The following is a 16,627-nucleotide window of genomic DNA, read 5'->3' as shown; positions in this document are numbered from 1 at the left end:
AGACACACAGACATATACATTCACACCTAGGAGCAACTTAGTATCTCCATTTGGCCTGCTTGCATGTCTTTGGACTGCAGGAGGAAACCCACGCAGACACAGGGAGAACGTGCAAACTCTACACAGGAAGGCCCTTGGTCACGTGGCCAGGGAACCAAACTCAGGCCCTTTTTGCTGTGAGGTGACAGTGCTACCCACTGCACTAGAAAAGTCCAATAAAGCACAAAAAAACAAACATTTACTGAAGTAACAACTTACAGCCGCACCATATACGTTTTTTTTAAGTAAAAGAATTGGCATTAGCCAGGGGAAAAAAAACTAACTTAAAAAAGGGTGTGTACATTGTGTAAATGCAGAAATAATAATCTTGTGTGAAATTTTTGGACCACATCATGTGTCTTTATGTATTAACGTCACATGCACAAAAAGAAAGTCCAGCTCCATGATTTAGTTTCAAATGCAAAATCAACATTATACTGATCAAGATATCCTAACAATACTAGATGAATCACTTACATTCTTGGAAGACATGTCCTTTCTCTTTGATAAAAATCATTAAAAATTATTTCAACAAGACTTTTTTTTTTTTTACCAAGAATTTAACTTAAAGAAAACACAAAAACTGCACTATTTTATGAAACAGAATAATAGATTACATGTGACTTAAAAACCGTGCTGCTCACAAAAGGTCACTGATCACACATTTAGCAAGATTCCAAAATGGAAATATTTCAAATATTAAGATGATACATTTGTACATATACACTTGTGAGCCGTAAAAATCTACAAACTTCACAAAGCAAGGCAGAGCTCCCCAGAAAAAAAGTGACAAGAAAATGAAGGAAGACTAAAAAGGAATACAGTTAAACAAGTAATTTATAAAAAATGATCCAGTTCATTGAGTTCAACATGCAAATGCAATATAGTTTAAAAATATACTGCTCTCCTGTGATTTTGCCCTTATTTTTTTAAAGATTTTATAGATTAAAAATCTGTTGCCTTAAGTCAAAAGATCAATCAGACAGACTAAAGTCAAAAGATCAATACATAGAAATCTTATTTGAGACCTCTCATCAAGAATAGATACAAGTAGATGCCATTCTAAAAACTGCTAAACTGCTAAAAGGCTGTATTGGCTCATAAGGTTTCATGTTGGTGCGTCATGCTTTGTTGATGGCAATTTGTAGTCGCTCCCTAATCAGGTTTCAGCGATTTCAGTTTGAAGACAGTGTACATGTTTAAAAAATGTATTAATTTCACACGACAAAGAGGAAGCTGATCATCTTAGTTACATATAATGATCATTTTGCATCCATCACTCAAAAACTATTGAAGGAAGCAATACTTGCGAAAATAAAACTAACTTTTCTGCTCACAAGATTTCGCCCTTTTTTCATGATTCAGAGCTATTCGTTAATGTTAGCTCACTTCAGCATTAAAATCTGTTAACGTTAGCTCACTTCAGCTTTAAAATAATTTACTTCCAGATCAGATTAGTTTGCTGATGTAAAATCTGTAACGTGTTTAAAACACAGATAAACGCCGTTCAAATATCTTCAGGAAACTGCTGCAGATCCCAGTTCTGACAATAAAAATAAAATTCTTACTAAAATTCTGTTGACTAAATAAAAGACCGTGAATTGCTGCTGGGGAGGGGATTTTTAGAAATCTCTCCTGGCAGCAGAGGCCTCTTTCCTGCACTTCTCCAAGTTAGAAAACTCTTCCACTTAGATAAAAGGCAACAAGTCTACCTGTATGTGGTTTGAATGTACTCTTGTTGGTAATCACCTTTAGAATGTACCTGTAATCTGATTACTGTCTTATTTACTGTAACTGAAACAGATCATATTAATGTTTTTTTTGTCCTGATTACGTAATGCTGTTACATGATCATCAGTTTTATCTGCATGGAATGGGGTCTGCAGCACAAATGAGGTTACAAAACGTTCTTCCACATGTTGCATGCAACTACACATTTCCACCAGAGAAGTCTCCAAATCCTCAAAACATACATGGTGTAGCTTTAAGGACTGAAGACCTCAATGCACTTTTCAAAAGCAGCCTTGTGAATTATTGAGACTCATGTAAAATTGTTTTGTTCGGAGTCAGAAACTCCAAAGTCCAGCAGCCCCCTCTGACCTGTACAGGTGACTCCAGCATCCTGCCTGTGGGAGCAGTCAGTGTGGTTCTTCAGGGAATGAGGACAGTCCCACAGGTGAATCTCATTCCCTCTGCACTTCACTCTGTTCAGCCAGATAGGCCCTTTACCAGCACCAAAGACAGCACTCCCATCAGCACTCAGTGCCGGCCCACAGCCCAGCTGCCTGCAGACCACCTGAGCATCCCTGATGTCCCACAGATCAACACAGATGGAGCCCCACTTAGTTTGATGATACACCTCCAGCCTCCCAGAGCAGCTTCCCTTTCCTCCCCTCAGCCTGAGAGGCAGGTGATCTACATCACACACATCACAGAAAAACTGACTATGCAGGAACATCTCAGAGTAAAATTATAATACAACTATAAAATCATAATACACTAACTAAAGTACTGTTTTACTCTTTGGCGAACACTGTGATACAAATGTACTTATTATGTGTGAAGATTAGGAGTAAAACTTGTGATTAATGTGAGTCCTTACCTGAGCACTGTTTCTGATAGGGAGATGATGAGGAGCACTTCAGACTCCTTTGCTGTACCAGATGTCCCTTATCTTTGAATATGTCAAAATAAGTTATAATCATCTGTTAGATGTAAATCCATTCTGCTAATACATTTTTTCACACATTCACACATCACTTTTTCACACATTCTGTTCATGGCAGTGTAGAAATCCACTACAAACTGCCTACCTGAGCATTTAATGTGAGCCGCCTCATTGTGATTATCACAGTTGTTCTGTCTCCAGGGTGAAGATGGACAGTGCCACAGAGTGGAGTCATGTTTCCTACACTTCAGATCATCCAGCCAGTTAGGAGCTGATTCCACTCTTGCTTCAGTATTCCTCCTACTGCCAGTTTTTCCACAGTTCAGCTCCTGACAGATCAAACTTGCTGTTTCTTCAGTCATTCCATTTCCACACACATTACCCCAGGTTCCATTGTAGAACACTTCCAGATTTCCCTCACAGCCCTGAGTGAGTCTGATCTCTTTAAACTCTGTTAAGAAAAAGATGACTTACACTGCGTCCTAATGTTTGTAATGAACATTCTTTTAAACGTTTTATTCATTGAAATATGCAATCTCTCTGTCAAGAAGTTCTGCTATATACACAAAGGCAACTGAAAGTGCTTTAGATCATCAGAAAATAAAATTAAGTACTAAAATATAACCCTGTTCCCAAAATTTGAGATGCTGTGCAAAATGTAAATAAAAACAGAATGCAGTGATATGAAAATCATGTAAACTCTATATTTAATTGAAAATAGTACAAAGACAACATACCAAATATTGAAACTGATTAGGTCAGTAACTTTCTGCAGAATGTGGTTGACATTGTCTTGCTGAAATAAGCAAGACCTTCCCTGAAAAAGATGTTGCCTCGATGGCAGCATATGTTGTCAAAACTTGTATATATTGTTCAGCATTAATGGTGCCCTCACAGATGTGCATGTCACCCATGCCACATGCAATATTGCAACCCACACTATCACAGATACTGGCTTTTGAACTGTGCTCTGATAACAAGCCAGGAGGTCTTTAGCCTGGAGAATGCAGCATCCATAACTTCCAAAAAGAATTTTAAACTTTGATTCATCTGACCACCGGACATTTTTCCATTTTGCCTCAGTCCATTTTAGATGAGCTTTGGCCCAGAAAAGATGGCGGTGTTTCTGGATCCTGTTTACATGTGGTTCACAGACAGTCGTTTTCAGAAGTGTTCCTGAGCCCATGCAGTGATTGTTTCCGCAGAATCATGTCTGTTTTTAATGCAGTGATGCCTGGGGGCCTGACGGTCATGGCTAGCGAATACTGTTTTTTTTGGCCCTGTCCCTTGCATACGGAGATTTTTCTTGATTCTCTGAATCTTTTAATGATGCAATGTACTGTAAAGGATGAAATCCCCAAATTCTTTGCTTTTTATGTTGAGAAACATTGTTCTTGATTTATTTGCCCACGCAGTCTTTCACAGAGTTGTGAACCCCTCAGCGTTTTTACTTCTAAAAGATTCAGCCTCTCTGCGATGCCCTCTTTATATCCAATGATGTTACTGAGCTGTTGCCAAGTAACCACCAGGTGTTTGTTTTTTTTAGCATTACACAACTTTACGTCTTTTGTTGCCCCGTTCCAACTTTTTAAAAAATGTTTTACTGCCATCAAATTTAAATTGGGCATTTATTAAAAAAAAACAAAAAAAAAAAACATTAAAGTTCTCAGTTTCAACATACTGATATGTTGTCTTCATCATCATCATCATCATCATCATTGTTAACTGCTTAGTCCAGATAGGGTCGCGGTAGCAGTTGGGAGAGCAGAGAATCCCAGGTGACCCTGTCCCCCGCAACTTCCTCCAGCTCATTCCTGGGGACCCCAAGCCGCTCCCAGGCCAACTTGGAGATATTCCGGTAGGCTGTGCCTGGTACACCCCCCACCGGGAGGCGTCCCGGGGGCATCCGGATCAGACGCCCGAACCACCTCAGCTGGCTCCTCTCAATGCAGAGGAGTAGCGGCTCTACTCCGAGCTCCTCCCGGATGGCCGAGCTCCTCACCCTATCAAATAGAGTGTAGCCCGCCACCCTGCGAAGAAAGCTCATTTCTGCCACTTGTATTCGCGATCTCATTCTTTCGGTCATTACCCACAGCTCATGACCATAGGTGAGGGTCGGGATGTAGACCGATCGGTAAACACCACTACAGTCCGGTACAGCGACCGCATTACTGCTGCCGCTTGTCCCAGCCTGCGGTCGATCTCATGATCCTTCTTCCCATCACTCGTGAACAAGACCCCGAGATACTTAAACTCCTCCTCCAGTCCTTTCCCCCTACCTGGAGTGGGCATACCATCCTTTTCCGGGCTAAGACCATGGACTCAGACTTGGAGGTGCTGATCCGCATACCAACTGCTTCACACTCAGCTGCAAACCGCTCCAGTGTGCGCTGGAGGCATCCATGTGATCCAGCCAAAAGAACAACATCATCTGCAAATAGCAGAGACCCCACCCTCCGGCCTCCACACATAATGCCCTCCTGACCCCGGCTACGCCTTTACACCCTGTCCATGAATATCACAAACAGGAGTGGAGACAGGGCACAACCCTGGCGGAGTCCAATGCTAACACTAAAAGAATCCGACTTAATGCCGAGTATACGAACACAGCTCTCACTCCGGGCGTACAGAGATTGAATGGCCCGGAGTAGTAACCCCGGCACCCCATACTCCCGGAGGACCTCCCACAAGATATCTCGGGGAACACGGTCGTAAGCCTTCTCCAAATCCACAAAACACATGTAGACTGGGTTGGCAAACTCCCATGCCCCCTCAACAATCCGTGAGAGGGTGAAAAGCTAGTCCATTGTTCCACGGCCAGGACGGAATCCGCATTGTTCCTCCTCAATCTGAGGTTCAACTATCGGTCGAAGTCTCCTTTCCAGCACCTTGGCATAGACTTTCCCAGGGAGGCTGAGCAGTGTGATACCCTGATAGTTGGCACACACCCTCTGGTCCCCTTTCTTGAAAATAGGGACCACCACTCTGGTCTGCCAGTCCAAGGGTACTGTTCCCGAGGTCCATGCACTATTGCAGAGGCGTGTCAGCCACGACAGCCCCACAATATCCAGAGCCTTAAGCATCTCCGGACGAATCTCATCCACCCCCGGTGCCTTGCCACTGAAGAGCTTGCCAACTACCTCAGTGACCTCCACCAGGGAAATGGAGCTTGACACGCCAGAGGCTTCTGGCCCCGACTCCCGTGAGGGAGGCATGTCACCCGGTTTAAGGAGTTCCTCAAAGTGCTCTTTCCACTGACCGACAATATCCTCATTTGAAGTCAGAGTTTCTCCACCCCTGCTGAATACAGCCTTGTGCAACCCCGGAGTAGGAGAGGGACCAACCCCTATCCAGGAGTTTGGTTCCAGAGCTGATACTGTGGGTGGAGGTGAGCCCAACTATATCTAGTTGGTACCTCTCAACCTCCCGCACAAGCTCCAGCTCCTTCCCCCCCAGTGAGGTTACATTCCATGTACCAAGAGCCAGTTTCTGCCACAGGGGCCTAGGCCACCAAGGGCCCCCCTGCAATCTTCCACTGCCTGTATGGCACTGCACCACTCCCCCATGCTGGACCTTGCGGGTGGTGGGCCCACATGGTCCCCCCACGTTGCCTCTTCGGGCTGAGCCCGCGTAACCCGGCCACCAGCCACTCGCCGAGGGACGCTACCCCCAGGCCTGGCTCCAGGGGTAGGTCCCGGTGACCCTCTCCCGGGCAGGGTACACGATGTTCTGTGTCCGTTTTTCATGGAGGTTTTTGGATATGTTGTCTTTGTACTATTTTAAATTAAATGCAGTGTTTAAATGATGTGCACATCATTGTGTTCTGCTTTTATTCACATTTTCCACAGCAACTTTTTGGAAACAGGGTTGTATCATTAACAATACGATACAATACGATAGATTATTTGTGTTGTTTAAATCAAGAAATAGTGCACACACTCAATAAATATAATTAAAATAGGTTAAAATAAAAAAAAATGCTGCACGCCTTTCTGTCAAAGACACAGAAGAGATCCACGTCAAAATCATATTTTACTGAATATACAAAACAAATTTTTTTCTCTTTTTAATTTTTATATGCTTGTTTTGCAGCATTATAGCTTTCATAGTTTTATTTTGATTTGGGAACTATTATTTTAATTATTATTTTAAAGATTTTTTTTATGTTTTTATCTGGATTTAAAATACCTAATTTTTAGGCACCCCTTAGGTTTTCTGGGAGTTAGTTCCTGTTATACGAAGCATAAATGCTAAATGTCGATTCACTGTGATTACTGCTTTGAATCCTAGGTGCTAGTACCTGCACATAAATCTAAGAGCCCTATAAGGCATATATTGATGAGCCAAAACATTATGACCACCTGCCTAAAATGCTGTTGGTCCTCTCTGTGCCACCAAAACAGCTTCAGCCTGCTGAGGCATGGACTCTACAAGACCTCTGAAGGTGCCCTGTAGCAAAAAAATATCAGCAGTATATCTGTTAAATCCTGTATGTTGCGAGGTGGAGCTTTCATGGATCGAACTTCTGGTTCCAGCACATCCTACAGATGCTTGATCAGATTGAGATCTGGTGAATTTGGAGGCCAGGGCAACACCTTGAACTGTTCATCATGTTCCTCAAACCATTCCTGAACAATGTGTGCACTGTGGTAGGACACATTACTCTGCCATAGGAGGCCACTGCCATTAAGGAATACCAATGACATGAAGGTGTGTAGCTGGTCCCCAATGATGATCCAGGGTTTCCCAGCAGAACAATGCCCAGAGCATCACACTCCATCCACTGGCTTGTCTTCTTTCCATAGCGCATTGTGGTGCCTTCTTCCATCGCTCTGAAATCCAATTGTAATTTGGCCCATTATATGCACTTTCAATGATGGACAAGGGTTAACATGGGTACTCTGACTGGTCTGATCCATATGCAGCAGGGTGCGATGCACTGTGTGTTGTCATTAAAAAAAAATCTGTGACTAGTGGCACAGTACCCCTTCTGTCAGTTTGGACCAGACAGAATGGCCTTTGGAGCCTCACTCATCAATGAGCCTTGGGTGCCTAACACCCTGTCACCTGTTCATGATTTGTCCCTAGTCAGACTACTGTCAGTAGGTACTCACCACTGCTGACCGGGAGCACCCCACAGGCCTTGCCATTTCAAAGATGCTCTGACTCATTAATCCGGCCAAAATAATTTGGTTCTTGTCAAAGCCACTCACGCTTTTCACACTTTCCTATTTCTCCTACATCCAAAACATTGACTACGAGAACCAACTGTTCACCTATCATCTAATATATAAATCTTGACATGTGCCATTCTTACAAGAAACTATTTGCTTTGCCGCCTTTCAGCAAGAAGGGCCTGATTTGATTCCCCTGCTGAGTGACTTGGGTCCTTTCTGCAGGAGTTTGCATGTTCTCCCCGTATCAGTGTGCGTTTCCTTCCACAGTCCAAAGACATGCAGTCATTCCAACTGGAAATAGTGAGTTGCCCCTATGTGTGAATATATATGTCTGTGTGCCTGCCCAGTGATGGATGTTTCCTGCCTTCTGCCCAATAGTGCTGGAATAGGCTTCAGCACCCCCACAGGAGGATAAGTGGCTTAGATGATGAGTGCTTGAATGAGTGCACCATCTGTGAGTGGTCATAATGTTTTGGTTCATCTAATAGTAAGCATTTAAAATGAATTCTGTAAATAATCAGGTACCAGCATAAAAGTATTTATAACTGCAGTAGAATGCTCTGTTCTCTTGGTCTCAGTTAGAACTCTTGCAGAGGCAGTTTGAGCTGTAAAATAGATGTCATGTACTTATAAACACTTTGAAATCATGTGATTCTAATATCTAAAGAAACACACATACAGAAATACACACATAATAAGCACTCATTTATACAGTTCCAAACAGCACTTATGTAGTTATGGCCCTCAGTGAAAATTGTATATGTTAGAACTACCAGCAAAAGGCTCAAAAATAAAACAAACAGTAGCAATCAACATGCTTTACCTGAGCACACGACTCCTACATCCTCCTCATGCCCACATTCATCTTGTCCACACAGCTGAAATCTGCAGTTCCACAGGGACGTCTCGTTCCCCTCACACTCCACCTCATTCAGCAATATGGGTCCATTTCCAGGTCCAAACTGGGCTGGTACTGGGGCACTGAGGGCCACTCCACACTGCAGCTGTCTGCACACCACCTGCGCATCCTCAATATCCCACAAGTCATCACACACTGACCCCCATGAGCCACTGTGGAAAACCTCCAGCCTTCCTGCACAGTCTCCCCCAGAACCAACCAGCCTGATGGAGCTGTGAGCTGGATTAAACTTACCTACACACACACACACACACAGACTGAAATCACAACAGAGATCTTAATTGTTCCACCACATGAGGGTTATTCTCATTACTTTGGGTTGACTTGTACAGTTACAGTATATTTTAGATGAGTAAGTTAGCTATTGTTGTCTGTTGTTCATACTCAGGATATTGAATGGTTACCAGAGCAGGTGATTGAGAGCTGTTCTCTGGAGCTGCAGTTAACTGCTTCTGCACTGCTGCAGTTCCCCAGATGACCTTCATTCCCAGAACAGTCGAAACCCATCACACACATGTGTCTGTGTTCAGGACTGGATGGAAAGGAGCTGGAGAAGCTGATCACAGAGCCACAGGCCAGCTGTCTGCAGACCACAGAGGCCTCAGACTCTCCCCAGGACTCCAGCAGAACTCTCCTCCAGTCCTGCCTGAAGTACACCTCCACCTCCCCCTTACACTCCATCCCTCCAGACAACCGCACTCGCCCCTCATAAGATGCCAGAGAGGAACCTGAAGAGGAAAACTATCAGTTAACTAAAATTGTATCTATTAATTAAGAGTGATGTCAACATTTAGTCATTCAGAACATGGTGTACATTATTCTAGAATGGAATACAAAATTTTGAGAGCTCACCACTGCAGATGACTCCAGCATCCTGTTTATGGGAGCATGCAGCCCGACTCCATGATGAAATGGGACATTTTGACAGGTGTGTTTCGTTTCCCAGACAATTAAACACATCAGCCCAGATCTGGCCACTCCCCTCCCCAAACCAGTCTGACCCCAACACAGCCACAGCACTCCCACACTTCAGCTGACCACAGAGGACACTGGCAGCTCTCATATCCCAGCTTACATCACACACTGTTCCCCACTCACTGAGGTACTGGAGCTCCACTCGACCAGAACAGGAGTCAGAGCTGTTCATCAGTCGAGCTTGTGTGTGACCTGAAGCAACATCACAATACATGAAAGAGCATCGATTAAGGCAATTCAGTGCTGTGTATTGTGACAACCAGCAAAAAGGTTCATCTGAAGTTTTTAGTCTTTTTTTTTAATATTAATACTTTACCTGCACACACCAGTCCCACATCACTGTCATGGGTGCAGTTTCGTTTAAGTGAAAATGATGTTTGACAGAAGTAAATCTGAAATTCGTCGTTTATACACTGAAGCTCCTCTGACCACACCTGACCCTCCCCTAAAGCAGCTGCTCCCAGCACCTCCACAGGAAGCCCACAGCCCAGCTCTCGACACACAACCTCTGCATCCTGCTGGTCAAAGTCAGCATCACACATTGTGGACCAGGTCCCTCCATGAAGCATGTCCACTCTCCCAGAGCAGCGGTGAAACCCGTCAGCAAATATGGACTTCTTGTGACCTGTGTGTATTTTATTTACATTAAGACTGTAAATAACTTATAAAATACAATAGATTTATAGGTATAGGTCTATGACACTTGGTAACACGTGAAAATAATGTGCAACAGCAATGGGATTTTTAAGGTTTGTTTTTTTAAGTTGGTGTAACTTCCACTTTTAACATTTTTTTTCTATAAAAGTAAAGTTGCTATTTAGAGAGGGCACTAGCTTTATCAGTCATAAATTCTGCTGACCAGAACCGGTTTCAGCCCTAAGAAGCAGATGTTGATTGAACCACTCCCTAGATTGATTATAACTCAACTGACTACAACTAGCAGACAGAAAGAGCAGCAAAGACTTTATTACAGTCTAAGCTGTAAGTGCACAGTGCACAATTCAAGTGCACAGTTTCCACAAGGAGCTGTATTATGTCAAGTGCCACTGTCTTATTTTACACTCAAATTCAGGTCTTTGAGCAATGTAAAATAAACAAAACAGCCATGAGGCTAGTATAAAATACAAATAATTATATAAATAAATAAAAACATTTGCCTAAATAAACAAATAAGTATTGTAAAATATTAACATTTTTAAAGCACATTTCAAATTTAATAATATATCAATATCAAAAATAATAAAATATCAATATTTTCATAATAGTGTTTTTTTAATTTTATAACAGCATGATTTTTTTATAATAATATTTTTTATAAAATCACAGCATTACTACAGCTTTTAGTTCAGTCATTTTACATCAATGACCTACAATAAATAAATAAATAAGGCAAAATGGTTTTTGCCAAATTTAGATTTTATATACTGTTCTTGCATTTAACATCGACTGGCAACTTCAAGTACACCTCCTTGTATCTGCACTCATTTTCCATTTTATCAGCACCACTTACCATATAGGTGCACACTGTGGGTCTACAATTAGACTGGCTTTCTGTCCCTCTTGGTTGAGGTGCTCACCTTGCTTTTTTTTTTAATGAGGCATTTCATTAAAATACACGCAATATAAAGAAACAGTAAATTAGTATATAGAAAAACTGGATTTACAAATTTATCTTCATAATGCTCCAAGAGGTAATATGTTTTTCTTGTTGTAAGAGTTTTTAGCCAGTTCATAACAACTGAGGGAGCCAACAAAAGGCAGATGTAGCAAAAACTTGTCTGTATTTTAACATTAAACGGGAACTCCACCAATTTTGCAAAATTACTTAAGCATTCAACCGTTTAGATGTAAAAAAAAGTCACCATTATAGTACTATGAACCAGACGTCCGCACGTCCGTAGTTGGCTTGGATTTCCTAGTGGCAGCTGTGGCCAAACTTAAGATCAGGCCTGGAGAAGAGATAAGTGGGGTGAAAGTCATGGCTCACTGGCATCTTCATCTTCCATGGAGGAAACCACTGGCACTGGAGGAGCTGAATATGTGGTCTTAGAGCCAATGGGCAGATCCCCCGAGGTGAAGCATTCTGTCAGGTAGAGGGCACCATGACCTTTCGTGGGTGAAGCCACTGGATGGGAGGAGCTGAACCCACAGCATCAGTATCAGTGGATGGATCCTTGAGAGCAGCACTCTCATTGGCACCAATGCTGCAATAGGACGAAGGAGGAAACGGGAGGCGCAGTGGGCAGTGGTAGTTGTCACTTAGTGCAACACAGCATAAACACCGTTGATGTTGCTACAATTTGGCTCTGCCCTCACTGGCTTTCACTGGCAAAGAAAGAGGCTAAAAGGAGATGGCAACGGCGGAAGTCACTGAGCCATCAAGTAGCCCCTAGGCATTGCCCATGGTCCTAACAAAAAAAAGGACAGTATATGGCATTTGGGCACTACTGCCAGTTTAATGCTGTCACAAAACCTGACTGATATCTGCTCTTATGCACTGATGATGCCTTGGATTGGCTTGCCAGATCTGTGTGGTACGGCTTGTAAGACCTGCAGAGTGGGTATTGGCAGGTGGCACTCATTCCCGATGTCAAACAGAAGACGGCATTCACACTGGGCACCAGGCTATGGCAGCTTATGATAATGGCCTCTGTAATGCACTGGCCACGTTTGACTGATGGAGCTCACCAGTGTCCCCAGGGAAAAGTGTATCATCTACCTCAAAAAGGACACACTGGCAAAATTGGACTAGGTATTCTAGGCTATCAAGTCAAGCAAACCTCTGGCTGCACCCAAAAAAATGCAACCTCCTTCAGCAGTGTTTGAGTTTCCTGGGGCATGTGGTGAGCAGTGTAGGAGCGGGAACAAACCAGAAAAAGGTGGACATGGTGAGGCAGTTGCCCTTGCCACAGAGTGTCAGTGAGCTGCAAAGTGTTCTCTGCTCAAGACATTGGCACTGTCCTCTCACAAGAACAGGACAGGAATGAGAGACTCGTTGTGTGTCGGTGTTTGAGCTAACTGGAGCTCAATTATTGCATGATGTGAAGGGTGCGAAGGGACCCCTTCATTTTGAAAACTGATCTGGCTCATGCAGTTCAAAGAGCCTGTGAGGCAGGTTGCGAGGTGGATCACGGCACTACAGGACTACTACTTCATCTGACATAGTGCTGGGCCCTTGCACAGTGACGGCAATCATTTGTCCCACCACCTGTGTGCTACTGAGAAGTGCTGGTACTGTATGCTTTGAGGAGAAGGTGGAGTCAACTGAGAGGAGCAATGCTGCTGCCACTGTTGCTCCCAAAAACACTGGACTTGACTCTATGAGCTGTGAGGAGTTCCTCCATGCTTGAGAAGAATACGCCAAACCCTCCTGGGCACACGTACAGGCCCACTGCTAAAGTGCTTTGCACTGGTTGGGAGAGTCTTCTGATGCATGATAAGTTGCTGTAGTGTAGAGGGCCGGAGGATTTCCACAGCAACCAGGGGTGCGACTTCAAGTCAGTGGTCATGGCTGAAACCTTTAACTGACTGAACATTCGCAAGACTACACTGCTCCACCCTCAAAGCAGTGGCCTCATGGAGCATTTTAATCTAGTAACATTGGTTTGCACTTACCAGATGCTCTGCTGTGAGAGGGACGTCTTAGAAGTGTCCATGTTCTCCCTATGCAAAGTCTATGCAGAGACCCTGGAGTGGCCCATCAATAGCAGAACTTTAACCTGAACCTTAGCTAACAATAGCTATTTAGCTAGCATGTAATCACCGGCAGAGTAATGTTTGAAACATCAATATGACTAAAACAGTCTACTTTTACTAATTCAATAGTTTAGATTGATGTTAATATATGTGGTCACTGTCTGGGTGATAAAAGTTTGTAAGCAGAGAAGACCTGCTAGTTAGTTAGCAAACTTGCACTATTGCCAGTTCAGTAGGCAGATAGGATGGTGGGGTCACATATTGGGGACAAAAAAAAAAACAAAAAAAACACAAAGTTGGTGAAATTTCTAGTTTGAACCACATGTCTTTAAAGCTAGATTACAAAGCATGAGACTGGAAAGCTTTAATTTAAGGTGGCATAATATAAGCGGCTGCAAGTTAAGCTACATTGTTTATGGTGTATTATTTTGACTCGTCATATGACAACAAAAGATAGATAGCATGGCTACTTTTTTCAGTTGTTCAGGTTAATTGCATACAGACAGTTCATCCTTTGGGGAAGAGGACACATAGGCAGGAGGAACAAGATTCCTATCCCAGTTTCTGTGGTGACCTTCAACAAGACAGTTTTTTTCCCATCACCAGAATATCATGGCTTTGAATATTGATATTTAGAATATCATTTGCTGAGAATATAATTTCCATTTATAAAACTTTAAAGATCTTTGCTACAGAGGGTCCAATTAATTTCATTTTTCATTCTTTTGTACTAATTTACACGACATAGTACAAACATCTTAAAATAGCATTGCATCTCATGTGCTGTGTTGATGTTATTTATTTTCTGTTATATTTTTCAGTGAGTTTGCTGGGGTTAGGGTTAATGCAGTGAAGGTCCTTGCCATTGAGCTTTGTCAGGTTTTGAACACCTTTGTGCTGGGCCAGTGTGACTGGTGTGTTCGTTTTTAGCTGTCACAGGGCTGCATGTATAGACACAGACTTGCACTTGCCGTGCCACACCAGACACCATCTCCTTTCTGATGGTATAGTCCTTGTTCACCTTTCTTGGTGTGACCACAAACTGTGGAGTACCTTTGGAGTATTGTTTTGTGTTGTTTCTGAAGCACCTTTGTTTTTGCTGTTTCTTTGTTGAGATAATTACAGTTATGGTCCAGTGCAGCTACCTGTAGGTGAGCCTCAAAGCTTGCCCTCAGGAACTGCTTCCTTTTCGTAGCATATATAGTGTGCACAGAGTGAAGGCTCTTAAGTTGCCCTGTATGAATGCCTTCTGTAGTTTTTTTCTAGTTCATGTAGCATCACCTTGTCTATATATAGGACTATTTTTTTGCAAGTGTTTAAAGGCAGCATAGTTTGGCTGAAGCCAGGGCCACATGCCCTATTCTTAGGGGTGTATGGAGGATGCTCGCACCTTTTCATTGTCTCACAACATGTCCAGTGGTGCACATTGGTGATGTGGTGAAGGATGGAGGTCCATTTCTCCTTAAGCCTGCTTCCTCCACAGGTGCTAACACAACACTAGAGATGGTTTATCAACCTCATTCAGTCATGTCGCTCCTAATTGTGAGTCTTTAGCAACCTCTTCTTTACAGACTTGCCAATGTGCCACAGTTCATATTCATACTGTATGTTTACATGTTATTGTCACAGGACCTTCTGCTCAGAGGGGTGGCAGTCAGTGGCAATCACATATATTGGCAAACCATACTCTGCAAGCTTCAACAGACCATTGGTTCATCATACACTGCAGCCAGCACAGCTTCATTGTGTGTTGTCCACATCTCATTTACCCCAAGGATAACATAAACCATCTAAAATGATCATTCTCTTTTAGGCAGAGTTTTCCAGACCAGTGGTGTCACAGATCTCCAGAAATGGACTGCACTGATTGCCAGTGGCACACTAGCAGGATAGAAATGTTGCAGTCCATCTTACCTTGGACCAAAGGCTGGAGAGTTCCATGGCCATTAATGCATTCTGTCTAGATCTGTAGTCCCAATCCATTTTTCTTTAGGGTTGGTGGCTGGACTAGACATTTGCCACAACCTTTTCAGTGGCACACACAGAAGAGCTGTAACAGTTCATGGATGGACACAATGCGCTTTCTGTCCTGAGAGATATTTAGTTCCTCATCTGCAACATCACTTACACTCTCATTCTGACTAATGCTTTCAAAGTAATTTATTTCTAACTCTTCACCATACTCAGCATTTGAGCCCTCCTCCATTGAGCTGCCCCCATCAACCACTCCACTTCTTCAGCACTCAAACAAGCAATAGGTCGTGGTAATGAATGTCTGAATTCCTCAACTGGTTTGCTATAAGAGTGATCACGGCTAAGGACTTGGGTGAATAGTATATCATCTGTCATACTGCATTTATTGCTGTACTGCTTAGTAGTCACTGTCTCTTCCTGCTGACATTGATCTGTCTGGGTAGCCACACTGACCCTTTCTATATTTTCATGTTACTCCTCAACACTAATGACCCCATGTGTCAAACTACTGCTGCTGCTGTCTTTGCCTAACTTATGAAAATAGAGAATATATATATATATATATATATATATATATATATATATATATATATATATATATATATATATATATATTTTATTTCAGTTTATCTGGAGGAGGAAGAATGGAGCATAGGCTGAAAAGAACACCCTGCCTACAGTGAAGCATAGTGGTGGCTCGGTTTTGTTCTGGGGCTGATTTGCTTCCTCTGGCACTGAAAACCTGTAGCATGTGGAGGCCAAGATGGATTCAGTGAAGTATTTTGAAATCCTAGGAGAACACGTCATGCCTTCTGTTAGAAAGCTAAAGCTTGGGCTTCATCTTTCAACAACACAAGGATCCCAAGTATACCTCAAAGTCTACCATGGCTTGTTCTCAGAAGAAGTCCTGGAAAATTTTGGAGTGGCTGTCACAGTTGCCTGACTTGAACCCTATAGAAAATCTTTGGTGGGATTTGAAGAAGGTGGTTGCAGCACGCAAACCCAAGAATACTGGAGGCCATTGCCCATGAGAAATGGACCAAGATTCCTCAGGAACACTGCCAGAAGCTGGTGTCTGGCTATACATCACATCTGCAGTAGGTCATAACAGCAAAATGGTGCTCTACTAAGTACTAAAGACCTGTCATGAAGGGGTTGAATAATTTTGAGAGTGCAGTA

The 16,627-nt window shown here is 42.9% G+C and overlaps 1 pseudogene; it reads right to left on the bottom strand.

Moving 5' to 3' along the window:
* Positions 1–26: 26 nt before the first annotated feature.
* LOC118803220 overlaps positions 27–16,627 on the bottom strand; it is a 35,791-nt pseudogene continuing 19,190 nt past the window's right edge.

The sequence above is a fragment of the Colossoma macropomum genome, unplaced genomic scaffold (assembly GCF_904425465.1).
Source record: "Colossoma macropomum unplaced genomic scaffold, Colossoma_macropomum, whole genome shotgun sequence".
Taxonomy (NCBI): Eukaryota; Metazoa; Chordata; class Actinopteri; order Characiformes; family Serrasalmidae; genus Colossoma; species Colossoma macropomum.
The sequence above is the reverse complement of the archived record's forward strand: the minus strand, read 5'-3'. Positions and strand labels throughout refer to the sequence as shown.